Source organism: Camarhynchus parvulus, chromosome 9 (assembly GCF_901933205.1).
Source record: "Camarhynchus parvulus chromosome 9, STF_HiC, whole genome shotgun sequence".
In the NCBI taxonomy this organism is placed as follows: Eukaryota; Metazoa; Chordata; class Aves; order Passeriformes; family Thraupidae; genus Camarhynchus; species Camarhynchus parvulus.
The window spans coordinates 13,110,105-13,129,069 of record NC_044579.1 but is presented as its reverse complement, the minus strand read 5'-3'; the positions used below and the strand labels follow the sequence as shown (position 1 = coordinate 13,129,069).

The 18,965-nt window shown below is 37.8% G+C and overlaps 1 long non-coding RNA gene across 1 annotated transcript in view; it reads right to left on the bottom strand.

Moving 5' to 3' along the window:
* LOC115906994 overlaps positions 1-14,745 on the bottom strand; it is a 36,478-nt gene extending 21,733 nt beyond the window's left edge. Inside the window, exon 1 of the long non-coding RNA XR_004060969.1 lies at positions 14,656-14,745. This is a non-coding gene — a long non-coding RNA (uncharacterized LOC115906994). The remainder of the gene's footprint in view (positions 1-14,655) is intronic.
* Positions 14,746-18,965: the final 4,220 nt, after the last annotated feature.

Genomic DNA, 18,965 nt, shown 5'->3' with positions numbered 1-18,965 from the left:
CTCTCTGCCTTCTGGTTACTCAGTGGCACAACCAGCACTGGACATGTTTCCCAGCACCTGACACCCTGCATAAAGGCCACTGTTGCCTACCAAGTTTTGTGGGTCTGCACAGAGCCAAGGCTTCAGTAGCAGCACAGGAATCCTCTTTCACAGTTTGCTGGCTCACACACCTGTGATTTGGGTATTGCTGCAGTGTGATTTAACTTTTATCCCCTCCTCAAGTCAGGCTGTCAAGGAGAGCACCATTTGAAATGCCTCCGAATTCACAGGGCTCATCCTGTGCCAGAGCCTGCCTTCCTCCTTGTGGTGTCTTGTATGAAAACAGAATTTCTCAGAAACAGCCAGCTGTTTTGAAGCCAAGTGTAACAAAAGAAACTTGAGCAATCTCAGCACACGTTTTTATTCCTCACCTGTCTTGTTGCAGCAGACTGTGCAACAGAGTGAAAGTTTTACCTATCATCATACTCACAATTCCTCCAGACCTCCAATACCACATTTGTCATCCCTACAGTGCATATCAGCTGCTCAGTTTTTCATCATTGTGGTAATGCATTGGAATTAATAACACAGTTACTCTTGCAGAAGAATCATACAGAATCTTTCTTTGCTCAAACATTGGTGCAAACAGCCTTCTGATTCGAAGGTAAAATTTCTTTTCAATTAAATCAGACCAAATTGGCTTTTGAGCAGCAGTGAAGACTTTTTGTTTAATTTCTCAAGTTTTGAAACATTTTTCCTAAAGTTTTGTTTGAGGATATCTTGACTTCTACATGGTTCTCTCTTTAAGAGACTGAGCAGCAAGGAGCTTCTGTCACTACAAAGAAAACATTCCCAATCCCCTGCTCTACTGTCAAACCCACATTAAAAACAGAAAGAGTCAGCAATCTAAGGATGCTGCCTAAAAATCTCCTAAACAAAGGTTTAGTTCCTGGAGTTTAACATGACAAATTGTATGCATTAAGTCTCTCATAGATGTAATTATGTGATGTCAGAGCGGGAGAAATTTTCTCCCAATTTTTGAATAATGTCCAATACTATCAATACCAATACTGAGTAAATTCGCTTCTGTAAAAATTGAGTGAATTCAAATGAGTAAATTTACTTCTGTAAAAATTATGCTTACTAGAAATTATTGTGATTTTTATTGCCTTTGCTCAGTGTCGCTTTGTAGTCTCATTAAGAATCCTTGAAATTTTAGAATTCAAACATTCAATTTTTTCATTTTACTAAATTTCTTCTTCTAAATTGCTTCATTCTAGCCCATTGTGTCTTTTATATTTGCTAATAGTATCAAACCTGAAAAAATACCACTCCCATTATTGCAAGAATAAAAAAATTTGCAAGAAATCGTCTACCCAAAATGTTGTTTTGACAAAATGCAGTAATACCAGGGAAAGTACAGGAAAGACTAATATACTTCATTGCATCTTTGAGAAAATCTAACTTGTGTAGAGAAAAGTAGCTACAATAGAAGTAAAATCAGGCAACAAAAGCATAGAAATAATGTCTAAATAAGTACATCTGGATAGGGCTTTGCTCTCCTTTTGTAGCATGATATGGAGCAGCAATGCAGAAAAAGCAGCCAAAACAGTAAAGGAGCCAAGGACCTCAGTTATTAAAAAGGGTTAGACAATTACTATCTGCCTATATCTTTTAAAGTAAAGATTAAAAGCCAAAGAGGAGCCTCAGAAGGCTGTGAGGCTCACTGGAATCAATGGGAAAATGCATGCGCATCTGAGGGCAGGGCTTGGCCTGAGCAAGGGAACCTCACTGGAGAGAAATTGTTCTGCAAAGGCATCAGAAAGGATCAAAGCTCCTGCACTCCTTGAGTTCGTGTCAGCCACAGAAAGAGAGAGCAGAAAGGAAAGCCAAGGATAGTCCAAGAACAAGAGAAATTGAGGTGGAATGTCTTTGCACATGCTATCACTGCAGAAATAAATTATGGAGAAGGGAAAAACACAGTTAATATAATGTCTTGTGAAGGGAGAAAGCAGCTTTCAGAGCAAAAAGTTCATTTCAGACTGTAGAGCTGCTAATGCAGAGGATGGGGCAGAATGGGCAAGGCATCCCATCCTCCTTCTGCCAAAAACAAACAATCCCTCTTCCTGTATCATCAGCATTTAATCAGGTATTAAACATAACTCAAAGCAATTTCAGTGTTTCCTCCAGATCAGGAAGGACATACTCTGTGAGAGTTCAGCATTTCCCTAAACCAGCAGAGCACTGTGCAAGACTCAAGCTCCCCAAATTAGATTTAAAGGCGGAGAGACCTTTAAAATGCTGCGGTGGCCGTTGGGCGAACGGCGGCGGCTGCGGGACCGATGCAGCCACCGAGGCTCTAAGCTGACATCAAAGAGGAAAAAAAATCAGCTGAAATGACAGCAGCAGCTGCAGCATCCGCCTCTAAATTAGGCTGTGTTTCAAAGTCTGGACTCAACTGCTAAGCAGTATAAAGACCCAGGAGGAAGGCTGCCCAAGAAAAAGAGTTAGATTTCTAACCTAGCACATCAAAGTAACACATGCTTAGAAGAGCAATAAATGCATATGGCACACATTCACATGCTGCCTAATTGCAGTGGGCTCATGAAGCCAAGACAAACCTTCAGCTGATTCCTACTTTTAGAGAGGATTTGAGTCCTTTTTGAATGCAGAAAGCTGACACAAATTGGTAGCAGATTAGAGTCTGGCATTGTGATAATGCATCCCATAATTTCAAAAGATGGACATTTTTCATATCATAAGACACCTTCAAAATACTGAGCTCCTTATTAGATAATTTATACATACACCAGATTACAGAAGATCCACAACATAATAAATTAAGAAAACCTTTCTCTCAAAATTCAGAAATAGATTAGAAAATCACCAATTTCACTATTAATTTACTTGCACATAAATTTAATAACGCAAGTGGGAAGATTGAGAAATAAATTATTAAATTATATACAGTGCTGAATGCTTTAGTACTAAAAGTCCTTGATTTGGGAAAATGATGCATATTTTGGTATACATTTTTATTTTAGTTTACTCTGTAAATCTAAGGAAAATATTTGCAATGTTATTGACAATGTACAGATTTAGAAGTAACAGGAAATAAGACTGAATGCATGGATACTTTGTTATATACATCAAGCATGCTGACTACAAAAAACTGCACATTTTTGTAGTTGTAGCAACATGATTTGATCTCTTTTTGCATTTCCTGCAAGCTAGCAGAGGAAAGTCAGTCATTTACTTGATATATTTATTAAAATTCCTTTGATATTGTAGCACAATGGTGGATTTTGTGAACAAATTCAAACTTAAATCTTCCTCACTTGTCTTAAGAAACTGTGAATAAGCATTTAATATAAACACAAATAACAAACATGAAAAACATAAAGAATCTGTTTGAGGACATCCACATCAAATACAGTAGTATAGCATTTGAGAAAGCAGAGTCACAAATGTCTAGACATATCTTGTACTTACAGGGTGTGTTACCTCACTTAAGAGTCAAGTGATAAAATATAACTGTTGAAATGATTCATATTGAAATAAAAAATTACTCAGAAGCCAACACTCACACACCTTGAGAAGGGAAAGGAATATAGCACAAATTAAGGCCAGGTTCTTACTTTAAATTTTCCAGATTTTGTCATTTGTGCAGTTGATGTAACATCACATGAAGCCATGCTGTAACATGAAGTAAACTTGAACTGTCTGCAGCCTCTGGATGTCATGCAGAGGAGCCTGGAGAGGTGCAGTGAGCACCACAGATTTGGTACATAGGGAATCTGAAAGCACAGAAATCAACACAGCCCCTCTTGAATTAACTCACCCTGACTACTTGAGTGCATTCACCTGGTTCAGCAATTACACCCAACTCAGAAACAGTGTGGTTTGCCACTGCTTAGTCAGATCACTTCTTATTCTTTGTTTTGGTTCACTTTGATAAAACTCATTGAATACAACTGTTTAGGAGGATGGATTTTAAAAACCCAACAACTGTGTCTCTCAGAAAGGGTTGGAAACTTGCAGTGCAGACCTGTTGAACACCCAGAGAATAACAAGAGCAAATAGTTATGTGGTTGCCCCAATAGACAACTTGCCTGGTGTGGAAATTACAAAGGAAAAAGTTTTTATGCTGTGGAAAATGGAAGACCATAAAAGGCCAAACACAGCAAAACCCCTTTTATAAGTAAAACACAAAAATACTGGATCTGTAGTACATACTGATAAGGTGAAATATTTCTGAAGTTAAACAATAATGCTAAATGTGTTATTTGTTTCAGGCTTTTCTGACACAGAATATTGATGTTTTGAATGGGAAGATTTCTAATGTCATTTGGTAGAGTTGTAAAAATGACAGTGTTTCTCAGTGAACCTGCTCATTTTCCAGCAGCCTGAAGGGTATCCAAACACAATTGGCATAGTTTTCTGAGGACAGCCTTACTTCTATGCTATTTGTATTTTATTCTATACTATTTCTAATTTAAATTCTGGAAAGAGGAGAACTGAAGAAGTAAAACCATTGTTTTCCAATTTTCTAACAGAAGTTCAGCTTGCCTTCCCAATTTGCTTCAGGGATTCTCTGGAAATCTCACAGAGTTTGGACAGAGATTCTCTGCAGCCTTAGCAGTTTCCCTCTACTTCCACCTCTATTATTAACTTTCCCATACCAACCCCAAATGAGCTTAAATATAGACTCCTCTACATCTAATGAGCCATAATTAGCTCATCAGCTTCTGACAAGCCTAAATAGACTTGTTAGGGAATGACAAGTCTAGTCTATCTCACACTGGAATGGGTGTCATCCCTCCCACTCAACCTCCAAGGCAGCAAACAAATCTCTTAACAGCTCTTTGCAGGGTTTCCAGTCTCCTCCAGGACCCCAAAAGAGGGAGCCTTTTCCAGTTTGCAGAGATTTACACAAAAGTGACCTGGAGAAGAAGGAGACTCTAGGATTTACTGGTGTGATGTGTTACCCTCTCACTTTCTGCCCATCTAGATAAAGAAGGGACTGTGGTGTTGGAGGGAACAATCTTTGACTTGTTTCCTTAGGCTGACTCCACAGTTGCCAGAGCCAAAATTAGTTCCTCAGCTCCTGATGAATCATGCTGATGGTACTTATTTAAAATGTTAATAACTCTTAAAATAATAGGAGTCTGATCTAATCTTTATTTCTCTGTACTTCAGCTCAACTAGAAGAATCCAGAGAGCAAAAATGTATTCCATTTATTCCAGGTTGTTTATTTATTTATTTAGCTAGGGAAAGCAAAAGTGGCATGGAGTAACAGTGCATTGGAGCTGCTGAAAAATGTCTTTCCTGTACAGGAGAACCATCATGCCTCAAACAAAGGATCCTGCCACTTTTGGAAAGTGTTGGTTTTTCCAGGTACATAATTCAAAATGGAAAGTTTGGAACCTGCACCAATATTTGCAATTTTTTAGAAACAGGCAGACCCATCACTTAAAAAAAGCACATGTATTGCTGTTATGTTAAATTTATTTGTATACATAAGTCTTAATAGTGACCCATCTGCTTCAGAGTCTGTGCAATTTAGGTGCTTGTCTGTCTAAATTCTGTGTCAGGATCTGGTTTCTAAAGAAAGACACCACCTCAAAAAGCATTGCTTGGCTGGCCAAAGCCCCTCCTGAAGGACTGCAATACAGATTCCACTCCCTCCTGTGCTGGGAGGTCTCCTCATCAACAAGGACATGCCAGGTAAGATTGTCCTCCCTGCCCTAGGGGGAAAAACCAAACAAAATGAAGGAAAAGAAAAAAGGAAAAAGGAAAAGAAAGAAGGAAAAGAAAAAAAGAAAGAAAAAAGGAAAAAGGAAAAGAAAGAAGGAAAAGAAAAAAAGAAAGAAAAAGAAAAAGATGCTTTTAGAAAAATCCCACATTGCAGATTCTTCAAGAATGAGTACTTGTTAGACAAAATGAGAAGGCCACATCATCAGTAGGTTATTACGACATCTGGGATTTTCAGAAACCACTTGAGGCTCTGGGAGTTGGATACCTCTGGAAGTCTGTGTTAAATTTGCAGCTTAAACACTATTGGTCTACTGACTTGAGTGGAGCAATGCAATTTTCAGCAGCTGAGTCAATGCTGAGTGCCACAGAAAGCCTGTAGAGAAATTTAAATTCCTGCTCCGATAATAAAATGGATCTGAAATCATGAAACTGTAATAAAATTAATATGATTCTCATTTGGTGTTTTAGCAGTTATTACATCTCAGTTTCTGAAAAATATCTGTCTTTTGTTTCTTGTGCAGTAGGATTCTGCCTTAGGAGAATCTTATCACCAAGTTATAAATCTCTGAACCCAGAGAATTTCAACAGAAATATTTATTCATTCCTAACTAGTTCGGGTTTAACAGTAACCCTGTAATTAAATTGTGCTTTTTTCACTTTTCCCTTGCTGTTTGACAGAGAGTGAGCTCAGCTCTTTGGTATACAATGAGAACTAAGTGAATGCTAATCTATTCTAACCTCAGTGGATTTGAAGGAGAAAATAGACTCTGATTTTTGTAATTGTTTTCTAAAATAAGACTTTTAGGGGGGAAAAAAAACTACCTCAGAGCAGTACCTTCACATCTTTATCCGAAATTTCAAATAAAAATTCTGGTTTCATTACTGTAACACAGAGTAGCAAATGTTCCTGTCAGACTTTAATTGAATCACCTAATGCATGTCAAAATATTTTTTTATGAAGTCTTCATTTATAAAGTCAAAGTTAATGAGAGAATGTGCCTTCTGCTCTCACAAACTACAAGTTGGCTATACTTGACATGTTCTGTGCTACTGTCATCCCACACTAGGCTAGCGAAATTACCACAAAGTTGAAAGTGCTCCCTTGAGGCCCCAAATAAGGTTGGCTTGCTCAAGTACTGCTTCTTTTCTTGTTGTTGTTGGGTTTTTTTGAGTGAACATAAGCTAGGCAATGGCTCAGGCATGAAGAGGAAGGCACAGTTACTGGGACATGACCCTGGTCACAGGGACACAAGCACCAAAGCAATGGTGGGAAGGAGTGGGAGTGCCTTCAGCCAAATTTGGAAAGCCACATTTGACATGTTGTCTTGTCCCTGATCACGAGTTGCCCTGCAGAGCAAGACAGTCCATATGTTTTTTGCAAAAACAGGAGCACCAGAGAGGTGTAGACAGGCTGGGGTCGTGTGGGAAACGCACAGGCACTCAGGTTTCCTGTTCCATTTGTTCAGACCTGCACACAAAGACAGCACTTCAACCAAAGGATCAATATTGATCAAAATGACCTGTTAGTTAGGGAAGTAGTGTGATGGTCACTGGGCCCCCTGACATACCCTGGCCATTAGAAAATTTGTTGAATTGACATTTTTAATCCCCTCCCACTCCGTGACAGATCCAGGAATGCACAAAATCCTATTTTAGGGCTGCCAGGACAAGAGGATTGCTGTATAAGTCCTGTGAATCCTTAGTGCCAAACATTGTTCATTTAAAGGGTTCAGACAGACAGAATTTAAAAGTAACACGGCTCTAGTGAAACGTTTTGTTTTGCTCCTTGTGAGTGGAATAATAAATTACTGCTTTAAACTCTTACCTCCGTATTTTAAAAGTCAGAAAATGTGACAGTGAAAGTATGAAGCATCTGATGAAGTGGCATGGTATCTATAGAGGAAAAGCTACATTATATGCAACTTGCCTACTCAACATAATGCACTCTGGAAAACTGGTTAAAGCTGGTACACTGAGACCAGAAAAATGCTTTGAATAATCAGGATCAGTAAGCCTATGAAAGCACAAATCTTCTGGGAATACTGGAGAAGACAGACAACACTGACCTTTGCCCTAGTAGAAAATTAACCATTTTTTCTTGAGCAAAGTACAAGCAAAGAAAATCTTGTTCTAACACAAAAAAGCAGGAAAGAGTGCATGAACCTTCTCTGCAAAAGCCAGGGAAAACGTGGAAGAGCAGAAAAGCACAGTCTTAGCAGGGGCCTCAGAAGCTTAGGCTCACACACAGAATTTTTTAGATACCCTAAGAGTGAAAGGCTCCAGGTGAGATCTTTTCCCCACTAAGGTCAAGGACAAAACACCTTCTGATTTTGTCCTCAAGATCTTGATGTTCTTCAAACTGAGGTGTTAACAACAGAAAAATCAATATGATCAAATTTATTTACATAACCCATGTATTTGCAACATATGGGTGTCTTTTTGTATATTAAAGATGTTTCAGGAACTAGATAATGAGCCACAACATTCATTTCACAGGGCACAGTGGTATCAGCTAATAATAAGGTGTCTAGGAATGGAGATTTCTGGGGGCACTGAGTTAACATAAGTGTTTCTCAGGATATCCTATTTGTAAGATTGCCTTTTCCATTTACAAAGCTTAGCAGTACAATTTAAAGACAAATAAAGATCTATTACGATGCACAGGCTTTTTGCTCTTGCTTGTGAGTTCTTTCTTTATGCAACACTAACTGCATAAGAAAAACAGTACGTTGCTATATTGAGAGAAGTAAATTTTATGACTTTCTGAGCATAACTGAGATGTCTGGATCAATGCATAAATGAAACACTAAATTCAGTATGTAGTGTCTTACTCTCTGAATGTACAGTATTTATATATCTCTACACTGTGTCTTGCACTCAAAGAACATAGTAGAAGCTTTTCTGGAGCTACAATGATGCAGAATAATAAATTCAGATCAAGAGCTTGACTAAAAAATCTGTATAAATTAGTATTTCTTTTCTCTCTCTCATGATAACACAGAAGCCCAAGATGCTGTCTTAACTATCTAGAAATAATGCTAATAAAGCAATGGAAACAGGTAATAATAAGGTACTCAGCTGGTTAAAACTTTTGTGCATGTGATCATCTGGAGCAGAGTATCGCAGCTGCTCAGACCACAATGCCACTTGGCTTTTCCATGATGGTATGTGCTCTGACAGACCTGGGGCCCTTCACTACTGCATTGACTATGTGGCTACTCAACAGTCTTCCCTTCTGCTTTTACCTTTCCTCTCAATATCATTGTTTTACTGTAATTTCCTGATTTAAAACTAACAAATAAACAAAACCACTCAAATTCTGCTCTCAAAGGTTTCTTCTTCACCTCGTATGTAAACTGAGACTTGAGTACAAAGAACTTTAAAGCTTTCAAAACTAATTTTTCCAAGTACAGTGAAGGTATGGAAACTATAGTGGGCTGTGGATCAAATCACATCTAATATCTTCAGTGCAGAAACAGGGCAATATAGAGACGTCCAGGAAGCTGTGGGAAAACCATTTGAACATTCCACATGATAGATATTGTTTTTCTTACTCTTAATTTGCTACATCCTGTCCCTTCTGTTCGTCCTAAGTAACCTTTCATCCTACAGGTCTCGGACTTCGTCTCCTAAGCACCCACCAAACAATCCATGTGAAATCCAAAGTGAAACAATCCCTGCGTTTTCCACGGGCTTCAGCGCATAAAAAGGGCAGGCAAAGCCAGGCTTTATGTGAGCCAGGAGGCATAAGCCAGAAGGAGAATTTCAGAATGTTTGAAGTGCAACCCTGCTGTGGTGGGTGTGTTATTTTCCCCGGCAGTGACCGGCAGCGCGGGGCCGAAGGTGCGCACGGGCGGGAGATGCGCGGGAGATGCGCAGCGCAGCTCGGCGCCGTCAGAGGGCGAGCAAGGGCAGCTGTGGCCAGAAGGAAACGCAGCCTCAAGCAAATAAAGTAAAAATAATAAAATAATAAATTAAAAAGTAACAGGAATGAAAATAAAACGAGAAAAACATTTTTAGCGACCCTCCTCTGTTGAGCAACCCGCTCGGGATGCCAGCTCTGCAAACCCGCACTGCCTTCCTCTTTCCTGAGTCTCCTGGCACTGCAGGGAATGTGTCTTGGCCACCAGCAAACACAAGATCAGACCCATTTTGGTCCAGCTGCAATATTTAACTTTTGGAATTTGTAAGTCATGTATAAAACAAGAGTAAACCCCAAGGTTCAGTAATCTAACTGCTGTGCCAGGGACACAGGCAAATCAGAGGGATTACAAATGCTCAGTGCAAGGGGAGCAGCTGATGTCTAAAAGGCTCAGTAAAATAATAAGAGATTCACACCAGGAAACAGCCACAACAACATGTGAAATGTATTTTAAAGGCATTTAATAGATTTCTATTAACCCCTTGGACTGTTGGGAAAGGCCTGTGGAAATAGAAAGATGTGTCAGAGCAGAACCATCAGCTGCAGAGAATGTTAGTTAAATAAAATTTCCGTTTTCTGAGAGACATGAAGGAAAAGAAATGGTCCATCACAAGAAAACCATCATTTTCTCCTATGTACCCCAAAGCAAAGCTATAGTGATGTATGAGGAAAATATTTTTTGTACTTCACTCCTCTTAATATCCCCTTGCCTTTCAGCTGAAACAAAAAGGAGGTTAATAAAAATTAAAGGTTAGAAATTTTTAAAAAGGTATTTAAAATATCATTTCTATTCCCTTCACTTGGGAAGGCACAACAGTTGTCACTGTCATTGTCTCAAACCCCAGGAGATACAGCAACTCCTTCCTATTATTAGAGTTTAATCTGTGCCCACGTTTTTTGAAACAAGTCCTACTTTTCCTCCCTCCAAGACACTTCTTCACAAAAGCTGACGATCTTTAATTGTGTCTATCTTTTACTCCCTATCAGGAAAATTAGGACTTCTCTGTTCACCTTGTACTTGCCAGAGAAGTTAGTCAAGATTTGTTCATGGTGATTATTTTTGCTGTTTGCTGATGATGTCCTTCAGAAGTTCTGCCAGGTGTTTATTGGACCCCAGCAGACAGAACATAACAAATTGTGAGGCATAAGATTTTTCATCAGGGTTTTTTTTTTAATACATTTGTCACTGTATGTCATAATAGTCTTCTAACCCTCCAAATACTCCCTCCCACTTTGAATCTCTCTTCAGTTAAGTTTGACAGTGATTTCCACATGCAAGCCATGTGTCAAAAATACATCTTTTGTGATGCGCTGAGGAACACTGACGTTTCCAAAATTATCAAACTTCCAGACTTAATTCTGATCTCTTGATTTATCCATTACACATGAGTGTTTTTCATTCCCACTAGATAAACTAAATATTCACCCTTTGCCACTTCTACCTTTTTGCAATAAAAGGTGAATGCGTATCCTCAGATGAGCAGACTGACTGCCACAGAATTATTTTATTTTTTAGAAATAGTGAGGTATGAGCATCAGGATAACTATTCCCATGGTGTGGAAACAGACTCTGGATGTGAGATATGAGGATTAGAAACATTCAGAATATTTTCACTTCATAGGATATTATTTCCTTTTCATGTGACTTTTCTTTACTTTCAGTTTCATGTGATTAGAAGGCATAACGAAAAATGAGGACATTTAAACCCGCCTCACATTATTTACTTCATGCAGTCAACATTCACAAGCATCAAAGCTTTTCTTTCAGTTCTCTATCAAAAACCACGAAGCTTTAAGGCTTGGCCAAAGAATCAACACAAACCCAAAGCAGAGGCATCAGCTCATGAGACTGCTGACAGAATGGATTAAACAGACGTTTGAAAGTATTGCCAATGCTGTGGGAGAAAAAAGAAAAGGCCTCAGTTCTACGCTTTCTTTTAAACTAAGAAGTCCAGCTTTTGTAAACTATTCACTTTGTTGATGCCCAACAAATACCTACTGATGAGATGACGTCATCTGCTAATGAAAATAATTGCTCAAAGGCTTAACCCTGGTTTTGGGTAAAATATATGGGCTATTCAAGCTTTGATTTAAAAAAATAAAAGAATAAGAATGGATTTTCGTGATCAAGGAAATGTTATAGTCCTTGTTTGAAAATGGGGTCTGACTGCTTTCGCAAGTGGAATTGGATCCTGAAAGAATAATTTCATTGTGGTGTTCCACAGTATTTCAATGCTCAGATTTGCTCCTTCTTTGCCTATTCATTATTTGCTGTTTTAGTGCTGGGGACAGGTATCATGGTGGCTTTATTTGTCAGCAATGCTGCATTGTCCATACTGGGAGATTATGCTTTCCCTTTGGTGCTGAAGAGGGTGGGGATGCATTAATGGTTAAGATGTCTGTGCCCCATAACTCTGTCAGCTATGAAGCTCACAAACCATGGGCCTGAACACCAGATAATAAGAAAGAACTTTTGCAGTTTTACTAACTTTTGGACACTGAACATTAAACACCATACTTCCTTTGATACTGTGTCATACTTAAGATTATTCTTTGAAAATTCCTTTCAAATTAAATGAATTCCTTTCTTTTGATGCAACTAGAAAAGCATTGATATTGAACTAGAATAATACTGTCATTCATTTTCTCAGAGTACAATGACTTGGCCAAGTCGTAAGCTACATAAAGCTCTGAACTTATTACATGCCTATTTTTAAGCAAAGTTTTAGAACTACATTATGTGGCATAATCTTTTGACATTTCCATCCAAAGAAACTATTAAAAATCATTTGTCTTGCTGCACTGCTGGGCATATACTTTTCAGAAAGATTGACTAGCACATGCCACTGTATTTGAGGGGTTTCACAGGTGTTCTGTATTGTTTGAATACTAATATGTCATAAAAAAACGTGATCTCCTGAAGCTTGGTAGTGCCACTCATTACATTCAATCTTTCACCTTTATGAAGCCAATTCCTCTGAAAATGTTCCCTCTGAAATTCGAGAGCAGTATATTTTTAGTGAATTCTATTTACGAGACATAACTAATTTTCTTAGTTATGCCATTTGTTTCTTTGTGAAAAAATAAAAAATTGAGACTCTTCTCTGTGAGTGGAACTTAGTCCTTGAGAATAAATCAGATTTACTTACGCAATATGCAATTTGGAAAGTAAATATATAACTTCAGCTCTCAGTATCAGTCGTTCAAGTTTCATTCCTTCCATGGTGTTTTTTTTATTTTATGCCAGACCTTAGGTCCAAAGATGCTCAATGATAGACTATAATAATTATGCAACATCTTGTGAAATGCTTTGTTTAACGACACTGGCATTGCTTTGAGAATGGTAGAATAAGTTGGTTTTGATTCTATGTCCCTGATGGTGGACTGTAACTTTTTTTTTAAGCCCTTCTTTTGGATAGAAGAAGGAAATGTTACTGGCAAAGGAAACACCTTTCCTGCAGACATATTTAAATTACTGATCTATGGACTAAGTAGAACTACAGAACTTAGATTTTTTGAAAATTCAGTTGCATACATACAAAGCTGATCCAACACTATCAACGTTCTCTAGCTACTCTTTCATTTTTCTATGACTGTATTGATTTCAAAGACATCCTGAAATGTCTGTAGGGCTGCAATTTAACTGAATATCAACTTCCCGCTTCTCCTAATAATCCTTCTTCTCAGTTTAGGTTTGTGACTATTTTGTTCTTCATTTTTTAAGATCCCTCTGCAGGACACAGAGGAGGTTTTGAGCTTTTCCCTAGTCAAATATATGAAATATGCTGATTTAAAATAATGATACCCTAAAACACAGCTCTAACCAGAAACACCCAAGATGGTCCTGGCTGCCTTGAGGAATTGTCATACCAGGTCCCTCCATTCTTTTTCCTCTTGCACACTGCTGCTTCTGTATTCAACACCTATTTCTACTCTTTGGTTAAATGTAAGCCAGCTCTTGCTCTGTGGATTTGCAGTAAGATTTCAAATACCTCAGCACTTAGGAGCCAGAAGTGTTCTTCAGGCAGAAGAGCACACAAATGTTAATTTAGCGTGTTCTAGACTGGGCACACAATTCTTCCCATTCATGTACATCACTTTTACATTGCTTTAATTCTGCCAACTTTAGCAGAGTTTACCTCGATTTAAACTTCTAAATAAGTGAAGCACCAGGATAAATCAGGCAAAAAACCCCAATCGTATTTTATTATATATATAGTAATGGTAAGTGTAGTTCCTCAGGTCCAGTTACAGGGATAGTTGTAGTATTCTCTATTAAAAAAATCCCACAAGACAGTGAGATTGACTAATTTCAGTCAGCTGACAGCTAGTTAAGAGCCAGCAATAAGGACAGAGGACTTTTCAGTGCAGGGGTTTAAAGTGCTAAAGCCTTCATTTGTGCCTGCTTTTTATTGTGTAATGCATTTGTATCACTCTCAGCAATGCATCTTATATGCAGAAAACTCATTGCATTTTATTTTCCTCATTTTATTGATTCATTTTTAAAGTGTCTTTGTTTTTCTCAAGGTTCAGGTGCATGGTGACACAATTTTGCCGCAATTAGAACAGAGTCTACCAGGTGACAGGGAGGGAATGCAGATGAATGAGGGCCTGCTGGTTGATTCAGATCTAGAATTCAAATCTCTGGAGAAAAAAATGGCAAGCTTTGGGCTACATCCAGCCCTGGTAAAAAAAGGGCAAATTCCTTGAAGGCTCTGGTGTTACAGCAGCCAGCAAAGAGGTTACCTGAATATTTCCAGCTACTTAAAATTTAGAATCTGACTAAAAAAGACAAGCTACAATTATGCCTGCCTGACTCTTCATTGAATATCTGGTTATCTTATTGGTCTTACTCCTCAACTTCAAAGCCATCCATCAGATTAGCCTAAGTTACTATAGATGACCTCCCAAGAGATCTCCAGTCTACCAAGATCTCTAGTCAAAGATAAAAACTGGAGTTAGGACTATGGAAGACAGAGCTTTCCTGACCACTCACCCACAATGTATCTCCATCCTCAAAGAGATGAGCTCTTCTGGGAATCCCAGCTTCTTCAGATCAAAGTATAGAATCCGCCCCTTAATGTGGTCTTCCCTGAGAATAAAAGATAAAAAATCCTGCTGTCGAGGAGGTGATGAGAGAGCTACGGCGCTTTTTAACATGTTTATTTTCCAGCCTGGAATGTGCTCACACAGTACAATGTTGGAGGGCAACAAAACCACCCCAACATGCAGGGGGGTCATTGATGGCAGCCTGTGTGCTGGGGAGAGACTAAACAGGAGGGAGACCCAGAGGGATGCAGGACTGGGGCTCACTGCAGTTTAACCGTGACAAGTGACTTTGGTGGTCTCCGTCCTGCACTGTGCTCAGGGTGGTCTACATAAATCAGCAGGATCAGCTTTGACTAGGGATGTTTTTCATTTAGTGCCTCTCTCAGATTCAAAGGTAAATTTTCAGATTCAGAAGCTGTGATGTGATATTTTCTCTGCCATATATTTTAATTTGTATGGCCTATGCAGAGGTTTCACACACTCACATGGTTGTGTGTGAAATACAAAGACAAGTAATGGATTTATTATGCTGTTTTCAAGCTCTGCTAGTCTAATACTACATGAGTTTGAGTACAGTCACACTCTTACTATGTAATTTATCTGTATACATTCCTCTTCTGGAGAATGGCTTTGTTTTTTGTGGTGCAGGTGCAAAACAAGCATTATCATCAAGAACTTTTCAAGTTTCAGTATTTCAGCCAGTTGCATTAGTAAAAATTTTCTAAATTCTATATGAATCCCTCAAACTATATATCAATAAAAAGAGTATTTTTACCAATGACCACAGTGTATTGAAAACTACTCAGATAGTGTGACTAACTTAGACTGCATTGCTATTACCTCACTGAGCCTTAGTTCTATGTCTTTTCTCTAAAATGGTAACTTTATAAGAATTTACCTCTCAGAATCAGCAGTCATGATTAGGTTTGAATTCCTACATCATTGCTTATGGGAGAGCAGCACATCTGAGACAATCCAAGGGTCTGTTTGCACTGCAGACTGCTGTACTGCAAAGGTACAGGCTCTACACTCATGTAAGTTTAAATAACCTCGAAACTTATTTAAACCAACTGTAAAAGAACTCAGTCTAGAGTCAGTATCTTTCCTGGCATACAGCTGCTGTCATCTGATCTGTTCTGGCCTCTTTCTAATATATTACTTATCAAATGGACACAAGCACAAGGTTAGATTTTTCATTCTGCTTTGTTCATCTGGGATTTTTGTTCTGTATATTTGATTGCAAAGCCCTGGTTTTAGTGAAGGCCTTGTAGCTGCAGAATAGAAGCAGTTTAGCCTGGTGTCCCCTGGTTAATCCAGCTCAACATCCACGGAGTTGCTCAGAGCACTCAGCTGAGCACGTACCTGCATGTGTGCAGCTTTCAGGCCTCCACTGTCCACTTATTTCACCAAACATTTGTGATTATATACATTAATTGTTACAGCTCCTCTAAGGTTTGAAGACATTTAAAGGATTCCAGATACACTATTAAACTATACACTGGCCTAAATCATAAATTCAAGTAAGTCAGCAATAATAAAATAGGGGCAATGTAATTGAGATGAGGCTGCTGATTTCAAATACAGTATTTGGATTTTTACTGGTGTTGTAGAAATTAAAATCTGGCCTATAGTAGCATTGTTTCAATCCTGACGAATCTTTCCACAACTATTTTTTCTTCACATGGATAGGGCTGTAAATAAGTACTTACCCCATAAAATGAATATGGTACATGAAATACTTTGTCTTTGTATTCTTGCAATGTATGTAGCCTCATACAAGTACAGAAATGGATTAGACATTCCTCTTTGGTTAAGAGATATATCAGTGCATAAAGTCACAGTCTGGGTTCATTTAGCCTTTTCATTTGTAGTGCTCCATATTACATGAGTGCAGATCTATTTGAATCTGTTTAATATTCATGATCCTCTCACCAGTCTGAGTGAAAGAGATAAAGCTTTTGATAGCAATCTCAGCAACTTGATTAACAATGCACTAATCATCACTACCATTGACCTGATTCAGAAATGTTTTCAATTCATCCATCACTTTATAACCAAAGATGATTGCATTACCTTACCATTTTTTATTTAAATAAAACCACATGAGCTGTAAATATCTTGCCATTTTGCTAAATGCACCTTGGTACCAAATTAATTTATTTTTAAAACTAAATACCAAAATGACCTATAATAACCAATTAGGGCAGGAGCATAGGGAAAACGTAACACAAGTGGTCTGCAATAAAATCAATTCACTTTGACTTCACATCAATAAATGTTAAATTGTGCCAAGGAATTAATTTTGCAATAAATTGTTATTGTTGTTATAAAATCTAACTAACACATATTACCAGGAGTAATTATCCATATATCAGAATGCATTGAATGTAGAGTGTGCACTATAATTACTCCCAAAATTGCTTATCATTCAAATGGTAATTTTAGGGATAATGTTTCTTTAACTATAACTTTATAAATTTCATCAGAAATTTATTTTTAGGGAATTTTTTTTCTTTACTTGGTACTGCAAAGAAAACAGAAAACTGACTGTTAAAAATGCAACAGATAATAAATATGTTAATGCAGTTTAATCAGTATGTCTTACTTTAATATATAATTGCCAAATTTTGCAACACTATTAGTAAAGTGAGATACCTCCTTGTGAGTGGAATTTCCTTCATGAGTGCTAGCTGGAATCTCTAAGTCTATTCATGGCAATAGGTAGAGTACAGCACTGTAAAAATATCAGCATCCCAGTCTGTGTGAACACAAAACCTGTAGGGGTCATTAAATGTTTTTAGATATTGAATTTTTCTCTTGCTCTAGTATTTGTGCTCAGGCTGAAGTCCACTGTCACAGGGGTTTGGTTCAGCATTTGGAAATTATTATATCAATGACCAAACAGGGAAAAAATAAAAAACCCAAAAAAAAACCAACCACAGAAAAAAAAGAGTAAGATACAAGCCTGTGTACTATTTTACCTTTTTTAGACCTGGGAGCACTGCAAGGCTAGTTCCAGAATGCAGATACTACCATGCTTTTAGTTATTCTTAAATGTTGTGATTAAATTGTCTTGATCATGAGAAGTTTGAAATTATCATGACTGTTTTCAGCTCACCTGAAGCCCCCTAATGGCATTTATTGTTTTTCATTTTTGCCTTAACAACATTGTATATCTGAAGTGCTGAACATCCCAAGTGATAGAAGAATACACCTGGAAAGATGTCAGTGTTTTTTATAACTGTGGTATTAGGCAGAGAACCAATAATATCTAGGGACAATTCCTAACAGTATCTAGTTGCTTTTTGATGGATTAGTGTAAGTTAGTAGTGTTTGTTTAGTTTCATCATCACTACTTGAGCTAAAAAAAAATTGGCAAAGTCTGTATATAGGGCAGGAAGTTTAAATTATTTTATTCATAGAACTGGTCATATAATTGTGAATTATAAAAGGAAGAGATTAAGGAAGCTCAGCTTGTGCTGCTGTGATGGAGTTCGTAGTGTAACAGGAAACTCAGTCTGCGCCACTGCTGTTGCTAAGAGCAGGGCTTCAGAACAGTCCTTTGCACATTCAAAATACAATAATATGGTGATTAACTTTGGTGATTAATTTTGGGGCTTCTTCTTATGAAATAACACTATTCTGCTGAACATATGCTTTATGCTACTTTATTTTCATAACTACATATAGTAGATTAAATCAGAAAACACAAAGGCTTTCACAAAGTATTTTTGAAATAACTTTTTAAAGACAAAACCATGAATAATGAGCTTTGTATTCTGTAGATGCTACTGAATTTGCAGTTTCCTCAGAAAATATTGGTGACGATGACCAAGTCCCTTGTTTTTCAAATGTTTGTAACACACATCCTGAGGATGTGGCAGAATTTTCTATATTTTCTTTATTGCCCTGGGTTAACTGCTTATGTCTAAAAACCCAGAGTGCCAGCAGGAATCCAATCATTTGTAGGAATTACCATGATCATGAAATTGCACTTTTATATTTAGAAGTGATCAAGACATACTGTAATGATAAAATAGGCAATCTCTAAATTACTGTCTACATCTTGTAGTTGTAAGAAAACATTTCTTCAATAAGAAAGACATTTTAAATCTCCTGGAACAGCACTGTGAAAAACTTCATCACAATGGGGGACATGGGGCTTCTCATACTTCCCTTTGGACACCCAGTTTAACCCTATCAGGGTAGGTTCCTCTCTAGGTCAGTTCTAGTTGGGTGATTGATGTATGCTAAACT